At 32.6% G+C, this 20,274-nt stretch overlaps 1 pseudogene; it reads right to left on the reverse strand.

The window, feature by feature from the left end:
- Nucleotides 1–3,580: 3,580 nt before the first annotated feature.
- LOC120081730 lies at nt 3,581–5,441 on the reverse strand (annotated as a pseudogene).
- Nucleotides 5,442–20,274: the final 14,833 nt, after the last annotated feature.

Raw genomic sequence — 20,274 nt, forward strand, 5'->3', positions numbered from 1 at the left:
CCATCAAGATCACATGATGATGAAACCTTCCAGTGTGGAATAAAAAGGGGTCAAAGTTCAAGATTTTCTTCCGGCCCAAAGTTTTTTTTGTTTTGATTCATTTCTACAAATTTTTCAATCAGAAGCCATCAAGATCACATGATGATGAAACCTTCCAGAAAAGAAAAAGATCCTCTATTAGATTTTTCTCTTTGTGGATCATAAATTTTGTTGCTGACAAAACAACCACTCACTACAAGAATTTTGGGTTTTAATATCGGTTGGAAAAAGTGAAATCAGATGTATAATGTCAGTTTTGTTTTTCTTTAAAAAAAAAAAGCAGATCTTTAATGTCGATTTTAAATCGACATTAAAGACTCGCTTAATTTATCCTCTCACTTTCTATTTCCCCCCTTTTTTTCATTTCCCTCTCCATTCTCCCTCTATTTTCTTTTTCCTCTCATTTTCACACTTCCTTCTTCAAACCCTCTTCTTTCTCACTTCTCTCTTCCAAACCCTTGCAATTTGTCCGTCGATCGTGGGTGAAGAGTCTGTCGTGGTGCAGATCTGGCCTTCGTGTAGGTTTGTTCGCCGTGCAACCCGCGACGCCGCACCCAGTTGCCCACGTCTCATCAGTCGCTCGGTTGTCAACTGGAAGTAAAGCCCTTTAATGTCGGTTTTAAATCGACATTAAAACCCAGAATTCTTGTAGTGAATCTTCTTTGGTAGATTTAGTTTGAGAGAAGCAATGGCTTGCCTATGGGTAGAGCATGTGCTTTTCAATATTATGCATTTATTTTTCTACCAATTCATTCTATTGAAACAAGTTTTTTCAGGTATGTTTATGATCAATTATGTTGATTTTATGGTAGAAGTTTGAATCTTTGTTTCAAGCAGGTAAAGGTTGTTGAAAGTTTGAGTTTTTTTATTTTTACATCATTAAAAGTCATTATTTTTAGGAAACCCCTCGTTGACTTATATTTCAATTATGAGTACATTGGCTTCTATTTTGTGGATTTGATCAAACTTTTTTATCCTTTTCAACAAAATATCATGACATTGATTTATGCATAATGTGATTTACCCTTTTCAACGACAAAATATCAAAATTCTCATTTGTTACCTTATTTATTATTTACTACAGTTTTTATTATTTTACATTCATCATTTTTTTTAATTATTTATTACAGTATTTACTATTTCCTTCTCAAATTAAAATAATTTACATTCCAAACAATCCAAACTAAAATAATATATACCCAAACACAAACTATTATAACCCAACTATAATAATCTAGATTATAATGACAAACTTCTTGTCCCAAATGGCTCTAAAAATAACATTGATAAAAAGACCCCATTCCACTTTATTTTTTTGAAAAAATGACACTTAAAAAAAAACTTCACTTTTTAAAAAAGGAAAACTTAGTATGATTAATTACTTTTTTATCCTTCCAACCAATTAATTGCAATCTCATTCCATTATCTACCTCGATCACAATTACTAATAATAATAATAAAAAAAAAGAATTACTAATAAATTACTAATACTAATGAATTACCTACCTCAACTACTAATTAATTATAATTTCATTCCATTATCCACAACAATAAGATTGAAAAAATGGAGATGAGTGAAATAAAGAAATTAATTGAAAAAAATTAAAAAGATATTAAAAAAATGAAGTGAAGAAACCTAGTCAGGCTTCATGACGTATACACCGGGTCCTTACGGGATTGATAAGACAGTGGGGACTGGGTATCCTGCCAGTTTATAAAAAGGGAAAAAATTGAAGTGAAGAAACCCGATTGGGCTTCATAACGCATACACCGGGCACTTTTCGGGTCAATGAGAACGGGGTATCTCGCTGGGTTTTTCTCCCTCCCTCACTTTTTTTTTTTAGCATAGAGTCTAATAGAAATGACCCGTTTCAAACTCGGATCAGGTATCCATTGGGTTATTCTCTTTTTTTTTCGTTTTTTTTAATATCTTACCCACTACTAATACTTGTGTATATCCAGTCCACCATGAGATCTTGTGTTAAAATTGATAGGTGGAGTGAGAAAGACATGGCCTAAGACTAGTCGGTTGTTGTTAGCAAAGTTGAACCCTAGGTTGGGTCATTGATTAAAATTTTTGTACTAAAAATAAGTAAAATATAAAAATTTTATATAATTATATTTTCATATATTGAATTAAGATTAACAATACAATTTCAATTTATTTTATGAATATTGTTTTCCTATAGTGCTAAAAAATTATTTTTCAAGAGTTAGAGAATAAATTATCCAAAAAATCATGAAATTAAATAATAGTAATATATATATCTATGCATACATATAAACATATGTCTATGTATATATATAAATATAAAAGCTAGAGTTGATTCAAGTTAGTTTGGATTATTTTAGGTGAAACTTATGAACCATAAGTTTTCATTTATTTAACCCAACTCAACTCAAACTATACTGGTTAGGTTGAGTTGATCGAGTTTTAGGCTAATGAAATTATTCGAACACCGCTATTTTTCAAAATGTACTATTTACATTGAGTCATTTTCTTGTTACTCCTTTATTCTTTTCTTCCTATAATGGTCAGACTGTTTAACCAATGATTTAATGGGTGCAAGCAATTAGTGAGGTTACGGAAGTTGGGAAAGAATTTGATGAAGAGATGGGCAATAAAATAATTTTTAAAAAAAACACCTAATTAATGTAGGGATGATACTTAAAACCTTCTTTCTTTTTCTTTTTTTTTATTTTAATTAAAATTCTAGATTGATCAAACTAATTTTTTTGGGATCAAATGCATCTATTTCTATAAGGAGGATTTTTAAAAAAATAGGAAAATAAGGAAAACTACTTACACAAAATTTTTTTAAAAAAAATTATTATTTCTTAAAATAATTTAACATTTTTTCTATCTATAAAAATTTTCCTTTCTACAAACTATGAGGAATACAAGCATAAATTTCAAAAACATAACACTAAAAACCAAATCTTTATCAAACAATGCCTATTTGTTAATCAAACGAAGTCTAAAATTTAGAAGTAAAAGAATCCAACTGACCAATCTCAAACCTAAGAGATAAAAGCATCAAAGGAAGCCTAGATTTTAAAATAAGAACATCCAACAAAAAACCAATCTCAAACCTAAACTTAAAATATAAAGCCAACTTGAATATAATTCACAACCGTTAATGCATACATCAACCAATAAATTAAAAGATTGAATTCCCTTTTTAACTCCAAACAAATTGATAACCCAATTCTTTTCTAAAAATGAAACAAAAAGCATTGAAAGGACAAATATAGCTAGTATAACTATACAAAAATCATTCATAAACTTTGGACATGTTTCAATTGACGTTCTAAGTGTTTAAATAAGTGTCCTTAAGTTAAAAAGAAAGTCTATAAACACTTTAAAAATCAATCCAAACAAAAAACCCTTATAATGAATGACAAAATGTTCGATACTACTCAGTATTTTGAATTGCAATCTTAAATGTGGCTATTCAGTACATTTTTTTGTTAAAAAATACCCAACCTAGAGATCTCTCTATACATTATCTATTAGAGCAATTAGATATAGCACTTCCCCTCCAAAAAAAATCGATATATAATTCCAAAGTAAATAAATAAACAAAGACATGCTTTTGAGTATAATAGTGATGCTACAAAATTTGGTGGCCTGTACAAGGATAGAATGATGTTAGTTCACCAAATTCCATATTTCTTAGCCAAGCTCTCGTATATCATGCTTAGACAAACACTGGCACTTAGGTGATATCCAGAAACTGCATGCAAGCCCGTAAAAACAATTGAGTATTTTCAATTCATTTGTAGCAAATTTTGTCTACTTTTGTTATAAAGGAGAAAAAAGGAAGTTCGATAATATAGTTCGTTCTTTTAGGGGCAAAGAAAACCAATTAAATTATAAAGCGCTTACAGTTCAACACAAAAGACAAACTTTTATGCTAATTTGATAGGAGATAATGATCTAAATAACTTATAAAGAGCTAACCTGATATTAATTCATCTATGTTTTCATCATCGATTTTGCCATGAGCCATTGCACCAATCTGAATATCTATATAAGCATTTAGTTTTCACTCAAAATGACAAGTTTGAAAAGAATACTTGATGCATGGTATGAGAAATTGGAAAGTTCTACAATAACCAATCAGTTACCACAAATACTAGATTAACGTCGTTGCTGAACATTTTGAGATAGTCTCGTGGTTCAACCACCTTTTTCGAACTTGAAGAAAGACCTGGATTATTGTCATTATTTTAGGTTACAAAATGTTCCATAATATAATCAATCTTCCCAAATATGTTAGCTCACCGATCTTCAAGCAATTGATAGGTAAGAATTGAGTCACAGGATTTTTGACCACTTGCAATAGTTTTCCACGTTTGCCTTTAGCTTTAGTGCTAAGCTTTTGCTACAATATAATCATATGTTGGAAACTTAAACGGAAGCGTCATAAGGAATTAGTTTCATTCACATCATTAGCTACTAATATTTTGTTAAGCAAGAAGAAGTTAATAACTAACAGATCATTTCACAAAACTGGTCCAATGATTCTAGTACTAGAGTCCGTGGGCCAACAATGAGAACTCTTTCATCAATTCTTATAAACACTGCTTAAACTAATCCAGCCATACAAATTCGAGAATACATGATATGAACAAGAGTCTGACATAGAGAAAATGTAAGATTATATTTTGTTTAAAAGAGAGATCACAAAACTTCTATTACTGTTCCTAAGTGTGGTGTCAATATTCGAAGTAGTTTCTTCTTTTTGATCTTCTAAAGAGAAATTTTTGTAATTGCTAAACTTGATCAACATTTCTTTTCATATAACTATAAAATGTAATTCTATTATAAAAAAGAAAAAGAAATAAGATACTCACCTCATGAACTATATCAGGTCTATATTTATATGGGTCCATTCTCTTCCTCCTCAAGAATTTAGCATGTTTTTCTTGATTCAAAATCTGATAGTTCTGAAAAAATATACACGCAACAATAATAGAAAAACAAGCACTATTATATACAAGTAGAAGAACAATTGATTTTTAAAACTATAAATTACTAGTTAAGATTAAAAGCTCAAAAAATTAATAAATATTAGAGAGTATCAAGAAAGTTTTTACCTTTCCAACCAAGGCAAGTGTCAAAGATGTCTTCTCAAGTACGAAAATGACTCTAGATTTCATGTCCATATTTAAAAGAACTATTGGAATACCAACATCTGCAAATTCCTCTTCAACATCATTTCTGTCCTTCCTTTTTCTCGAACAAGGTTGTAGGATCCCTCTTCCCATATTTCTCCTTTAAAGACTATTAAAACAAAAATGCGTAGAGCTTAAAGAATATTAAACTTTTGCAATATAACCATTCAAATAAAAGCTCATGATACACTACAAAAAAAATTAAATAAATAATCATAACATTTATTCTTCGTGGATAAGTAATAAAGAATGAACAAACAACAAAAGGCCTACAAATTCAGAGCCTTAACCACCAGATTACACACTAAATCTACTAAAGCAAACATAAATTAGCTACTAAACAATGTCCAAACAGCTACCTTGTTGCCTAGACAAACTAAACGACTCACTTGACTTTTAATCAAATCATAAATTTCAGCTAACATAAGTGAATTCAAGAAGGGGTTTTAGGGGTTTTAGAGGCTTAATACTTACTAAAATTACAGAAACGAGAGAGAACTCACGTTTGAACTTACTAAAATTAATCAAATCCTAAATCTTGAATCTATCATCAACACGTTATGAGTAACAAATTTATGCCAAACGGAAGCTGGACATTAGAGAACTCACCCGAACTGCAACCACTACTTGAACCGGCGGCCGCGGGCGTGCAACAGGGACGGCGGCGAGAGTGATGCGCTAGAACCGACGGTAGACAAATGTGTCTGAGGGGGAGCGGCGGTAGGTGGGCTGGCGAAGGTGTCTGCGCGAGTGAGAGAGAGAGGGGAGTGCTTTTTTTTTTTTTTAACTTTTATAATATATTACTCAAAACCCTAATATATAAAAGGGTTTGGGGAAGAATATCTAAAATATAAATACAAGTAAATATTATTTTTTTTATCCATATTTAGCTACAGCCAATAATATTTCAAAATTCTCATTGTTACCTTATTTATTATTTATTACCATTTTTTATTATTTACTTTCATTCATTTTTTTAATTATTTGTTTACAGTATTTACTATTTCCATTTAAAAAATTAAAATAATGCATCCAAACACATACTTTTTTACTAAACAATCTCAATTATTAATATACTAACTATTACAACCCTAATTTTAATTACGATCTCAATTTCCAAAAACCAATACTTTTATTTTTGAAAAAATGACACTTTAAAAAAAAACTTACTTTTTTGACCTATGATAATGAAAATGATTAATTACTTTTTTTATCCTTCTAACCAATAATTGATCTTCTCCATTATCTACTCATTAACAATTACAAATAAAAAAAAGAATTACTAATAAATTACCTACCTTCAACCACAATTAATTACAATCTCATCCATTCCACAACAATAAGATGAAAAAATGGAAATAGTAAAAAAGAAATTAATGGAAAAAATTAAAAAAATATTAAAAAATAAAGTGGAAAAAGCAGTCGGGCTTCATGACATACACCGAGTCCCCCCTTACCGGGTTGATGAGGCGGTGGGGACCGGTATCCCATCAGTGTATAAAAAGAGAAAAAATTGAAGTGAAGAAACCCGGTTGGGCTTCATAATGCATCGGGCACTTACCGGGTTGATGGGGACCGAGTATCTCACTGGATTTTCCTCCCTCCCCCACTCTTTTTTTGGTTTAGCACCGAGTCTAATAGAAATGACCCATTTTAGACTCGGATTGGGTATCCGCTGGGTTTCTCCTTTTTTCTTTCTTTTTTTTTAAAAAAATCTTACCCACTACTAATACCTTATTCTCTTTAATTGTAGCAAAATTAATTGGGTTTGAGATTATTTTTTATTGTACTTGATTTTCCATTTGCATGATTTTTTTTTTATTTTCACTAATTCATCTCAAGTGAATGGTAATTATTTTTATAAGATTAAAACTTTTTTTTTTTTGAGTTATTGATTTCCCACGATTTTCCACTGATTTGGGATTATTGTACTTGTTTTGCATGGTTTTACATGGTTTAGATTGGTTTGCATAATTTAGAGTGATTTTGCAAGGTTTTCCTCATTTGCATTATTTTGTATGATTCTTTTATTTTCATTAATCTCAAGTGAATCGCAATTAATTTTATAAGATTAAAAATTAATTTTCTTTTCTTTTTTTGTTTAAATTATTGATTTTCCATACTATACGGAGTTAGTGATAACTCCTGACGCCTCGTCTACTGCGTCGGGAGTTATCTACTCCCAAATGAATGTATGTTTATCGTCAGAAGTTCCTTGATCTCCCATTTTCTGTCGTCAAGAGTTCTATTCAGAAACCCAATTTCTTGAAATCAAACTCGCGAGGATTTTCTATTCATTGGGAGATAGTGGAACTCTCGACGCCGTCATCGGAAAATAAAACTCTTACCCTTTTTTCCCTTTTTTATTTTTTTTTTAATTTTTTAGAACATTATTAAGCAAATCCAACATATTGACATAAAACAAATAAACAAACAAAGTTCATAGTAATTTTTGTTACATAAAAGAGAGAAAAGTTGACAAAGATGGTGTACAAAACAAATGTCTTGACGAATACATAGAAGAAAGTTTGATGACATCTCTAACAACATCTCCACATCTCCAAACAGCATCTCCAAAACAGTAGTTTACCTATAATTACATTAATTGGAGAACATTATTATATATATCAAGATTAAATATAAAAAGAATTATAAGACATAGTGAGTATATTAAAAAAGGTCATGTCAACAAAGTCCAAAGAGAATCTCAGAATCTAGGAGGGAAGTTAACAAGAGTCAAATTTCCGCATCGATCTGCTTCATACTTTTAAATGGTCTAGGTTATATAGATCTCTCCCAGAACCAACAAATGATCTTAAAGTCACCACCTAAAATCAAAACTTCGGAAAAGATACAAGTCTTCAACAAAGGTACTTGTTGCTTCCAAGCAAAAGGGTGAGAGCAAGAAAGAACCTTCAATAATATCAACCACTAGATAGCCAAATCTTTCCAAAGAACATAAACTTCATAAAGAGCTAATTTGAGAGAGGTTCGACAATAGTGGTTTAACTATAATAACAATAACCAAAGTACAAACAATGAAGTAGACGTAAACTTTCCTCCAAAAAATTCTAAAATGAACAAGCATGAACATTCTAAAATTAGATCTAATAGTTATTAAACGATGTCTAAGTTCATTATTAACTATATGAATATAACACTATTTTCATCAACAAAACTCATCTTATTGATTAAAGAGAAAATGACATTACAAAAATTTGATTATTCAATATTGTTTGGGGAACAAAACATTTAAGTTTAAACAACACGTTTAAATGTTAGGCTACAATCAATGAAATTAAGACTTAAGAATTCTTGATTAGTTTTAATAATGGTGAACAACACTCAAAGATGTTGAAAATGTCCTAAAATTCGCAGTTCGTAAATATCGTTAACATATTCTATTTATCAATAAAAGTATTATTGAGTATTTTATTCAATAAATTGTTATTGATATTGCATTCTATTATAAAAATTCAATAAACGAATCATGCTATAATATGAATACTTTAACTTTATGTGGGGACATAAAAGAGGATAGAGTTTTAGTAAATTGCCAAAATGGTTTATAAGTATGTGGATGAGATTGGGTATCTCATCTTAGTGACACTATTGGACGCGGCCTATTTTGTATACTGATATAAATGATGTGATACGAACGAACTGTGAAGGATCAACTTACTGATTATGGTAAAAATGGACAGAAATATATCTACAGTGAGGAGAGTGCAACCATCGAGCTACAATGGTATGTCTCGGTAGTTAACGAATATTGATTGATTTGGTCTAAAGAGTTTAGCCAATAAATCTCAAATCATTGGAGCTCATGATCTGTAGGTCCATAAGGTCCCTCTACTGGCTCGTAAAATATATCTTCGACTAGTATATTGAGCCAATTTAAAATGTTTATTTTTTTTAAAAAAATTAGGGTTTTGAATTTGAAGTGTTAAAATTCAATAGGGTTTGATTAATTATATTTGATATAATTAAAATGTTTAATTTTGTCTAGATTAAATGAAATAGAGAGATTAGAATATTTAAATATTGATTTACATAAATATGATTCATGTATAAATTAGGTGTTTGATTAATTTAATATTTGATATTAAATTATTAAGTAATTAATTAAATTTGTCCAATTAATTATTTAAATAAAACATTTTTTTAAATTTTGAAAATCAAAATTCAGATTAGATTTTACTTTTTAATTGTAGTGAAAATTAAAATTAAATTCAAAAATTGAATTTTAAAATGGAAAATTCCACTTTGAGTGGAATTATCCAACATTTCCTTTATAATTAGGGTGGTTTCACCCAATTGAAACATCTAGTCCACTCATAATCCCTTGCTTGAGGTGTCATTAAGCTGAGATTAAAATGCTTGCATGATTAACTTGATTAATTAGATCTGATTTGATCTGATTTGAAAACTTATGCAAGTTAAAGCGCAAAAAACTATTTCTCCTCTGAAACCCTCGTCTTCTCTTCATCAAATTGAGCTCAATCTGTGTTTCTACCACACAATCTAAGTTAGAGGATGGTAGAGAAGACTTTTATGATGGTCCTTTGGTGTTTTGAAGAACCAATTTGAGTAGAGGAGCTATGATTGAAGAGAATCTTTGTATTTTGTTATTGAAACCCTCTTCTGAAATTTTGTTTCAATGAATGTTTTAAACTCAAATTAAGTATAATTAGAATGCTTATTGATTTTGATTTCTTCTATTACATGTTAGTTTACTCTATCAAAATATTCAAGAACATATTCAAAATAGAGAGAAAACGGAGAAAAACACACAAATGAAATAGATTAAAATACCTTAAACACAACCATCAAGAAAGTTATCCTAAACAGAATCCATCAAACATAGTCATGAAAAGAAAACAAAGAAACCCTAATTTTCCCATCAAAATCCCTAACCAAACCCTTATTTCACCATCAAAATACCTTAAACACAGCCATGAAACAGAAAGAGGTTACCTAAAGCTGATTGGTAGTGGCGTGGCGTTCAACAGCCCGGCGCTGATCGACGTTCTAAGGGGAGCAAAGAAGAAAGGGTATTCCAAGGAAGAATAAGGTGATTTCAAATCTTATTGATTTCAGATATGATATTAGGGTTACTAACTCCTGACACCTAAAATTACTCATCGGGAGATATGCAAAACTCTTGATGACTTTATTTAATCATCCATGTCCGTAGATACTTATTTTCAGACTCAATGTCTCGTGAAGCGTATCTCTTAACGACGTAAAATTAGCATCGAGAGCTATGCCATATTCAAACTCAATTCCCACCCGTATTTCCCAACGATGAGGAAAAGTCATCGGGAGTTATGTTGGTTAATTAACCTATGGGGAGTTAGGTCATATTGCACCAAAATCTCGACATTGGGTTAACTTCGTTGAGAGTTACTTACAACTCTCGACGATTGTTGTACGGCGTCCAAAAATATTATATCTCCCGACGGTAGTTTTTAGAGTTGAGAGATTGTTTTTTTCTTGTAGTGTTTTGCATGGTTTAGATTTTTTTTGCATGAATTAGAGTGATTTTGCCAGGTTTTCCTTATTTGCATGATTTTACATGTTTTTTTTATTTTTACTAATTTAATTTCAAGTGAATGGTAATTAATATTATAAGATTAAAACTGAATTTGCCACAACATCACTGTTATCACAATAAAGTGTGATGGGCAAAGATATATTTGGAACAACTTCCAAATAAGTAAGGAACTTCTTAAGCCAAACAATTTCTTTAGCAACTTACAAGCAGCTACATATTCCGCTTCCATAGTTGAGTCTGTGATGCATCCCTTCTTGATGCTTCGCCATACTATAGCTCCTCTATTCAGAGTAAGTAATGACCTTGATATGAATTTTCGAGAATCCCGATCAGTCTAAAAATCAGAGTCGGTGTATCCTGTAAGGATCAAATCCTTATCTCCATACATATGCATATTGTCTCTCATTCTCCAAAGATACTTGAGGATTATTTTGACCGTCGTCCAATGATCTAATCCTAGATTGGATTGATATCGATTAAAAATTCCTACAGCATAGCAAATATTAGGTCTAGCACATAACATTACATGCATAAAGCTGCTAACAGCCGATGCATAGGGAATTTGTCTCATTTCCTCAACCTCTTGAGGAGTCTTAGGACACTGTTCCTTAGACAATACAATACCATGCCTGAAAGATAGTAAACTTTTCTTGGAATTGTGCATCGAATATCTGACAAGCATCTTGTCAATATACGATGCCTGAGACAAGGTTAACCTTTTGTTCTTATAATCCCTGATGATATGGATCCCTATAACAAACTATGTCTCTCCCAAATCTTTCATTTGGAATCAGGCGGCCAACCAGTTCTTTCTTTACATCAATCAGAAAACCTACGTCATTCTCAATGAGTAGGATATCATCCACATACAGCACGAGGAAAGCTACTAAGTTGTAAACACAAAGCTCATCAACATTCTGATCAAAGCCGTGAAATTTGATCGTAGTATCAAATCTTATATTCCAAGATCGAGACGCTTCTTTTAATCCATTAATGGATCGATTAAGCTTGCAAATCTTTTGCTCTTGATCTTGTTCAATGAATCCTTCTAATTGATTCATGTAGATGGTCTCTTCAAGATTACCATTCAAAAAAGTAGTCTTGACATCCATTTTCCATATTTCATAGTCATATTATGTGGCTATGGAAAAGAGAATTCTGATAGACTTTAACATGACAACAGGCGAGAAAGTTTCTTCACAGTCCACTCTCTCAACCTGGGTATAACCATTTGCCACAAGTCTAGCTTTAAAGGTCAATACGTTTCAATCTACTCCTTTTTTTTCTCTTGTAGATCCATTTATAACCTATAGGTTTTACCCCATCAGATTGTTCTATAAGTTTCCAGACAAAATTGAAGTACATGGACTTCATTTCTTAATTCATGGCTTTAATCCATTAATTCTTGTCTGCATCTTCCATTGCTTGTTTATAAGACAATGGATCCTCAACTCCATTATCAGTTATGATGTCCTAGGCTTCTATTAAACTCATGTAGCATACAGGTGGGTTCATAACCCTCCCATTACGATGAGGCAATCTCAACTCTTGAGATGGATGACTAGATGAACCGACATCAACAACTTTTTTTTATGTATCAGCCCCTTCAACAACTCTTGTTGAAGTCTCAGTAGATTCATTAGAAATTTTACTTAAAATAATTTTACTTCATGATTTATGATCTCTTATGTGATCTTCATCCAAGAAGGTAGCTTTTGTCTATACAAACACTTTATTCTCACTTGGATCATAGAAGTATCCACCCCTCTCATTTCCTTAGGATAACCTACAAATAGGCATACTTTTGAACAAGGTTCCAAATTTTTAGGGTTTGGCATTAGCATATGGGCTGGACATCCTCAAATTCTGAAGTGGCGTAAACTACCTTTACGACCTCTCCATAATTCAAAAGGTGTTTCAGAAACACTCTTTGGGGGAATGTTATTTAAAATATAAATTGTAGTCGCTACTACATATCCCCAAAACAAGTCAAGAAGATGAGCACAACTCATCATAAACCGAACCATGTCCAACAGGGTTCTATTTCTCCTTTCTGATACATCATTATGTTAAGATGTACCTAGGGTTGAGAGTTGGGACGTGATTGCATGTTCTATCATATAATTTTAGAATCTTAAGTCTATATACTCTCCATCACGATCAAATCGTAGTGTTTTTATCTTTTTACCTAACAAGTTTTCAACTTCAGTCTTGTACTCTTTAAACTTTTCAAGTGCTTATGACTTATGTTGCCTTAGGTATAGATACCCAAATCTAGAATAATCATCTATGAAAGAGATTAAATATTCATACCCTCCTCATGCTTTGCACGAGAGTGAGAGATAGGGAGGAAAGGTTTGATGACAGTTGCATAGTTCTTCCCCCTTTTTCTTTCTAACTTTAATATATAAATTTAATAGTATATATAATTATAAACTGTTTATATTTATATATTCTCCTAAATAATTTTATTTTGACTTCAACAAAAAATTAAAATTAAATGAATACATAGCCAAAATAATTTATGATAAATAATTCACAATTGTCTGGAATTCGGGATCTCACATACAGTATATTGATAAAGTCGTGTGAAATATAGTTTTTTGAATGAAATATTGTTACAATAAATTTGATACATATGTTGGGCCTCATCAAATAAAATAAACTAATTTTCAATGATTAATGTACTCAAAAGGTTGAGGTATGTTTCTAATTTCTACCTACAATGATTTTGTAAACAAATAACATAAGAATGTATGTACAATAGGAAAAGAAAATACAATGGTTGGAGGATCAATAACAAAACGTGATAGTCCAAGAAATACAAAGAAAATAGAACGGGATGAAGCTACAAAAGAAATTAATGTACAACCGAAAGAAGTTTGAAGCCAAGCACGACAGTGATGTGACTGACTTTAAATATTTAAATTGAACATCTCTGATTTGGTAGTTATTAGGAAGTTTGGTTTGCGAAAGAAAATTGCTTAGGGTTAAATGGAACTGTTTAGGAAATTGATTTTATTCTTGCATTTGGAATGATTATATCTGGATGTTTTTATTTTTGGGTTTAAAACACTATATATCTTTGAACAAGTTACTCCAATAGATAGACTGGTTTCTTATAACTATGAGCGATACCATTGAAGGATGTGTGAACACTCGTGAAGAAGTGGATCGTATCCCATTTTTATAATTTTACAGATACAGAAGAATTCAAAATACAAAACCATATGCATTAACATTTTCAGCATGTTATTCACAAGAAAAGAGAGGGAAAATGGGTTAGAAGAAACATACCCTTGAAGTCAACAATTTTTCTCGAGTTCCTCTTCGGTCACGAACCTTCTTGGATCACGAACTCCCAATGGACAGCACTGATTGGCTGGACACGACTACCGGATTACCTTGGTATTCTCCTTTTGGTGAGAATTCACAAGAGAGGTGGGCTTCGTGATAAGTTTGGTAGAGAGAGAGGAAAGATTTTGAGTGGAAATTTCTATAGAAAAATGCTTGGGAAAGACCATAAGGTTTAGATTTAGATTGCCTTCTACATTGAATCAGAGTGGGAATATGAATATCCAATTTTCCACCCTTCCCCCCACCCCCCACCCACGTTTCAGAGAGAAATAAGGGGGCCCAAAATAAGTTTTTTAAAAATAAACATATGTATGTTATATATAATACTATCTTATTAATATATATACTATATATTAAACCATATATTATATCTAATATAATATATAACCTATAGTTTATATTATATTACATATAATATAACTTATAGTTTAATATTCTCTCACCTAACCTATAGTATTAATATACATCAAGTTCATATTAAATTTAACCTATCGTTTTTATATGAATCAAATTCATATAATTAATATTTGAATCATATTCAAATATTTATTTCCTGTAAAATACTTTATATTATAACGTATTAAATACATTATATTAATTATATCATATATAATTAATTTCCTCAATTAATTTGATCAATTCAAATTAATCCAAAATTAATTTGATTCTCAATAATCCCAATTGAGCTACCAATGGAACTTTATGAACCTATAGATTGAAGTTCCAATGGTACTTGGATAATCAATGAAACTCTTTAATCAAATTATCCAACTTCCATTAATTGTCAGTCACTCTATTAAAGACTGCCAACTGTAATATTTGCTACAAATATATTTTTGTATCCATTAGATATAATTAATCAACGGATTTGTTGACCCTTCACAAATTGCTCATTAGTACAATTGGGCCAAAATTATTGTTTTGCCCCTGTAGTTACATTTAATTCCTTAAGTACCATTGATCCCTCTAATGAACAATAAATCATAGTCCGACTATGACCAAACTTCTCTCAGGCCAGAAAAGGGTGTGGTGCTACATTGTCCAAACCCCAGAATCAGTCCTTAAGGGAGCAATTTCTCTATTTACTCTTGTTGGGGTTGATGCCCTAAACTCTCATGGGGTCCTGTAGTTTGTAAACACCTGTATGAACAAATGCTTGTGATGTAATAATATGAGATATTTTCTTCACTGTTGTCTATGAAACATGAGATGTTCATTAGCATTTACCACAAACCAATAAACTAAGATCCCTGGTTTTCATTGTAACTTAAGCATGTATGTGGAGACATACGAGTGGATCATGCCTTAAGTGATAACCAAAATGGTCTGTAGTATATGGATATAGGAGGGAAACCTTATCCTAGCGACACTACGGATCTGACCTACTTTGTAGATAGTTACAAGTGTTGTAACGTGCTACAGATGGTCTGATCCTGATCATTCATGTGGAGACATTCGAGTGGGGGTGTCCTATACAAAGGAGTTTGTATAAGATTGACCACGAAGTGTTTAATCTCGTTATATAACGTCATTCATGACAAAGACTTCATTTCACTAGGATGACTATAAGTAACATGACCTTAATCCTAAGTGAGTTAGGAACTTCTGCCTATAAGGGCAATCCTTTGATTTGCATGGGTGCGAGTGGCCAGATTGCCGACTCAAACCTACCACTTTGGGGATTGTCTGATTGGGAAGCTGGGAACTCAGTTACACAAGATGGAATTCACTCATTCCCCGAAGTAGAGGTAAGTAGATAGATTGCTCGCTTAAAGGCTGATTCCGGGACTTGAACGATGTGGCGTCACACCTTCTCAAGGCCTGGGAGGTATCCACTCATAGTAGAGTTATGTTGTATTGTTTGTTAAAAGGATCAGTGGTACTTAAGAAGTTAGATGTAACTATAGGGGCAAAACGGTAAATTGACCCATTGTACTTATGACCATCTGTGAAGGGTCATGTACTGTTGATTGGTTATATCCGATGGATAGAGAAATATATTTGTAGTGAGAAAAGTATAACTATCGTCTTTAGTAGAGTGCCTGATAGTTATTAGATGGTGGATCTCATCACTAAAGAGTTTAGTCAGCTATTCACGTACCGTTGGAGCTTTAAGTTACAGGTCCATAAGGTACCCTTGGTAGCTCAATGGATTCAAGTTGAGAATCAATTTTTTGGTTAATTTGAAGTGTTCAAATTGATAAGAGGGAGTTTGATTATATATGATATAATTAACTGGTTCAATTATATGTGATATAGTTGACATGATGTATGAGATATATTAATTGGAGGAAAGTGATATAAATATGATTTATATCAAGTAAAGGAGAAAAGGACTATGGTTTAAATGTTACATAAGATGTGATATTAAAACTATAGGTTATAAATATAATATGATAAGTTAGTTATCATTTTTATTTATAATTTAAAAAATTATGAGATAATTATGGGTGGTTTCTCCTTTAACCGTGCGTGAAAGTAAGAGGTTGTATTCAGTTTTTATAACTGAAGGATAAAATGAAAAATGTTTTCATTTTGTTAGTATCGCTTTATTAAGTACATAGCCAATCGTTTAGCTCACTAGAGACTACACGACATCCTTCAAGTGTTTGTCTAAACTATCGTGTACATGCGCCATTCTCTAAACAATCGTGTAGCATTTTACTAAATGATTGTGTGGCAAGCGAGATTCACTAAACGATCACACCTGATTTCCTAAACGATCGTGTACCTGCTGAATTTTTATTAAACGATCAAGTACAAAGTCTATACGATAGACACTATACTCTCCCACTTTCTTGGTCGTTGAGTTCGATTGTTGTTTCCTCCAAACCTCTACTAAATCCAACAGAGCTCACACCTCCTGGATTCTCACTCCGACAATACCAAGGTTACTGAGTGGTGGTGTCCGAGAGGTTACTTGTTTATGGAGAATTTTTTTCATGACTACTGGACGATTAGGTAGACGTTTTGGGCGAGAGCGAGATTTTGCTGTCCAAGTTCTTTACGAGAGCGAGAGACCTGTGAAAGAAGAGTTCTTCAAATGTAAGTCTCTCACTCCTTTTGTATTTAATTTCTAAAACATGTCGTAATTTTGTTAAAGATGCATAACTAGTTTTTATGTTTGTGAATGGTTGTAATTCTGTCACAATGAATTTGAATCGATCGTGCTTCTGCTCATGGGTTCTCTTTGATAAGAGTTTTTTCAATTGGTATCAGAGCCAGGTTATGATATTCCAAGTCCATTAATGTATAGAATTGAATTTACATTCTTCATGGGTGTAAGCATGTCTGCATTCTATTTAAGTGTTAAATATGTTTGTGAATGTGGATTAATGGAGTTTCTAGGATGATTGCCTCTGGTTGTTAAATTCTTTTACATTCAAAGTTAATTGTAAGGGACCCTGTGTTTTTGGGCATATTAACTTGCTATCGAGTCTATAATTCAAAGTGTTTGAGTCAGTTTGAGTCGCTCGTGAGGAAGCTTCAAAGCAAGGAGTTGCGCATTACTTTGAGGAAGAAGAAGACCAAGTGTTGGTCAGATCGTGTAAACGATAGGGGTAAGCGATCGTTGAGTATGGGATACTCGGCAGTAAGGTAGATGCGCACGCACTAAACGATCATGTAGCTCAGCAAGCTTCATTGCTTAGTCACTAACTACATGATCGCATAGTAGTTGTTACTTGACGCTTCATATTTTATCAACTAGACGATCATGCCTCATAAAATTATAGTCGTATAGACGATCATTTAGACTTGCGTTGTTTTAAATTAGTGCGCTAAATGATTGAGTGACCTCATGCTTCATCGCAATGTAATTAGTACTCGATCATAGCTAAGTGATCATGGTTACTCGCCCAATTTACTAAACAATCAGGGAAGACTTCGCTCGAGCGGTTTAAGACCCGGTTCGCTTGTGAACCAGTTTGCTCGATGGTTTTATGTAATAGATAGAATTTAATTTCCAGTTTTTGAGGCTAATCATCCCGATCCATTAATTTTTTGTGAATGTACATAAGATGTATGTTTTATTATATGTCATATAGTATGCCATACAGTTGAAATCCCACCTTAGATTATGCATTGGTCATACATCATCTCTATATTGTAGGAGTTATGATATAGTATTTTGCATGATTAAATTACTTAAAGAGCTTGCTCATGCATCATATAATATAAGAGTTATATTTATGCATGCATTAAGCATATTCATGCATCATCTTTATCTTATAAGTGTTATAGTATAAGGGTGTATGGAAGCATGTATGGCTTAGTTCATTACCAAGTATATAAAAATTATATATAATAATGAATGGACATTGCACGAAGCATGATACATAGGTTAATTTATAAGAGTTATAAATACCTAGTTATGCATAGCAATGAGAATGGTTTTGGTTGTTTCTTTTATAATTGTTATAAGGGAAATTAGAACTAAAATCAATAAGAAAGACATATATGAGAACTTAGGCTTGAATCATGTTTTTAAAAGAGTTTTAAAACTTGATGGAGATAGACCTAAGATCACGGTTATAATGAGATTAGAAACCTAAGGTTTAATCTTTTAATCAGTTTAATATGATTAAATTGACTAATAAAAGATATAATATGTAGAAAATCTATCTATAAGGGACCTTTTGTCTAAGGTAGGTTCTGTCTAGGCTAGAGTACTTAAGCTGACGGAAACGGAACACCCCTACCTGGGAATCTACTGGAGAGGTGAATTAGATAGATTTGATGCATGCATGCAAATTTGATGATAGTAAGTTAAAGAGTTTAATGGGACATGACTTGAACTTGTTTAATTTCAAAGACAAGAGTTGTTTTTAGCAAATTAAACACACTTAGATAAAATCAATAGCCGGATGATCTAAGTTAATGAACCCCTAGGTAGAACATTCGGTGCGAGGTACTTAGGGTATATGATACTTCACTTAAACCTCTTCACGTTTCTCCCTTTATGTTCGTGATATCTATCCTCGGCCTCGAGGCACCCTGGGAGTGTCCCCCTAAAGGATGGTGTTTGGTTAGGTCAATACCAAGCTAAATAGAGAGAATATTCATAGTAAGTGGGAGCAGGACGTGTGACAACATATCCCATGGTCTCTCTCATTAGGTTGGATAACGTTTTTGTGCATCGCCTTGAGGCACCCTGGGAGTGTCCCCCTATAGGATGGCAGTTTTGCACGACTCTTTATTTGATCTCCTGCATAGGATAAGGTCGCTTTAGTCTCTTGTCCTAATCTCTTTTTTCCCTATGGTGGGTGCATTAGGGTGGAACTCTAGGGCCGAAAATGAGGGGTACTTACGCGAAATTGTTAAAGGTTAAAAGTTTTGGACCGAAAAATGGTGACTGTTAATATTAGTTACAAGAGTTGTTACTGCGTAATGGTTGAGAGTGTCTCATCCCAGTGAAGGGACATTTGATCACCACATCGGTGACTTTTGTCCTGCCTCGCTAGGGCATCATTGTGAAATAGATGTCTTTTCACTTAGGGTACATCGAAGCTATTTTGCTAAAACTAAAATTGGTGTTAAAAGTGGTATTGCGTAGACTCATTAAGTTCGTTCTTTTTTTCAGCAACTTTATAATGGCTACAACAACATTAGCTCTTTTAAGGCCCGATAAGTTGACTGACAAGAATTACACTAGTTGCAAACACATGATAACTACAGTTTTGATCATCGATGATCTACGGTTCGTCCATACGAAGGAGTGACCTCCTATTCCACCTTAGAACACCACTCAAAATGTACAAGAGGCTTATGAGAAATGGACATGGGCGAACGAGAAGGCCCGAGCTTACATCTTGGTCAGTCTTAATGACGTTCTGGCCAAGAAGCATGAGCCTATAGTCTCGGCGTGTGAGATCATAGAGTCCCTGTAAGGAATATTCGGATAACCGTCTAGAAAGCTCAAGCACGAAGCTCTGAAATGCATCTTCAAATCCAATATGGAGGAGGGCACGTCTGTTCATGAACATGTTTTGAACATGATTGTTCACTTCAATGTGGAGGAGATGAATGGGTCATGCATCGATGAGGGCAGCCAGGTTAGCATAATTCTGCACTTTTTGTCTGATAGCTTCTTGCACCTTGTCAATAATGCTATTCTGAACAAAGTTGACTATACTCTTAAA

The sequence above is a fragment of the Benincasa hispida genome, chromosome 7 (genome assembly GCF_009727055.1).
Source record: "Benincasa hispida cultivar B227 chromosome 7, ASM972705v1, whole genome shotgun sequence".
In the NCBI taxonomy this organism is placed as follows: Eukaryota; Viridiplantae; Streptophyta; class Magnoliopsida; order Cucurbitales; family Cucurbitaceae; genus Benincasa; species Benincasa hispida.